The 1,231-nt window shown below is 38.6% G+C and overlaps 1 non-coding gene across 1 annotated transcript; it reads left to right on the top strand.

Annotated features, from left to right (window-relative positions):
- Positions 1-273: 273 nt before the first annotated feature.
- Positions 274-379, top strand: LOC124085991 (U6 spliceosomal RNA). The gene has a single exon (XR_006849667.1). It is a non-coding gene; the product is annotated as a U6 spliceosomal RNA (small nuclear RNA).
- The last annotated feature ends 852 nt before the right edge of the window (positions 380-1,231 follow it).

Below are 1,231 nucleotides of genomic sequence, written 5' to 3'. Positions count from 1 at the left end.
AATAAAATCAAAATCAACAAATCAAAACTTGAGATAAAGAGAGTTCTTCAGCTGAGAGGGCAAAAGGGTAGCCCCTAGGAAGAGTTACTAGATAACCAGGGACAATGGGGCTGGGGATGTGGCTCAAGCAGTAGCATGCTCACCTGACATGTGTGCGGCCCAGGTTCAATCCTCAGCACCACATATAAAAAAAAAGGATGTTGTGTCTGCCGAAAACTAAAATAATAATAATAATAAATATTAAAAAAAAAAAAACGGACAAAAGCTTTGGCTGTGCTCATTGGGTGGTATACATTCTAAAATTGTAACAATTCAGAGAAGATTAGCATGGCTCTTGCACACTGATAATATGCAAAAATAATATTTACTTTTCTTTCTTTATTTCTCTTTTTCTCATATTTTTTAAAAAGCATTTTGAGGACCAGAACCATTCATTAAAGTGCTCAAGAAAAGACCTTCAGGAGGGCTGGGGGTGTGGCTCAAGCGGTAGCGCGCTCCCCTGACATGCGCCAGGCGCTGGGTTCGATCCTCAGCACCACATACAAATAAAATAAAGATGTTGTGTCCACCGAAAACTAAAAAATAAATAAATATTTTAAAAAAAGACCTTCAGGATACTCCAGGCTTATTAACATGAAATTGCTCACATATTAATGCCTATTGTAATATAGAGAATTTCTTGCCCCACAAACCACGATAATACCAAGAATCCCAGACTCTGTAGGCCCATACAAAATATAACAAAATATAACATTTCCTGCATTTATTAGAGTCTGAATTGTGCTAGGCACCAAAGACCCAGAGCAAAATGAGATTTTAGGCCCTATTCTCTTTTTTTTTTTAATATTTACTTATTTTTTTTAGTTCTCGGCGGACACAACATCTTTGTTTGTATGTGGTGCTGAGGATCGAACCCGGGCCGCACGCATGCCAGACGAGCGCGCTACCACTTGAACCACATCCCCAGCCCTAGGCCCTATTCTTAAGGAGCTCATAGCCTGGTAAAGAAATTGGCATAATTTGTAAGTTAAAATTCTTTTTGCCTGATACAAGTACAAGCATTGACACTGTTGCAAGTACAAGCAAAAACAATTATAGCTGTTCACTGGGGGCACTCCTATAATCCCAGTGAATCTGGAGGCTGAGGCAGGAGGATTACAAATTCAAAGCCAGCCTCAGCAATTTAGTGAGACACTGTCTCAAAGTTTAAAAAAAAAAAAAAAAAAAAAAA

The sequence above is a fragment of the Marmota monax genome, unplaced genomic scaffold, assembly GCF_021218885.2.
Source record: "Marmota monax isolate L192 unplaced genomic scaffold, Marmota_monax_Labrador192_F-V1.1 WCK01_AAM20220418_F8-fsc00014, whole genome shotgun sequence".
Classification (NCBI taxonomy): domain Eukaryota; kingdom Metazoa; phylum Chordata; class Mammalia; order Rodentia; family Sciuridae; genus Marmota; species Marmota monax.
Note: the sequence above shows the minus strand (reverse complement) of the source record. Positions and strands in the feature narration are given on the sequence as shown.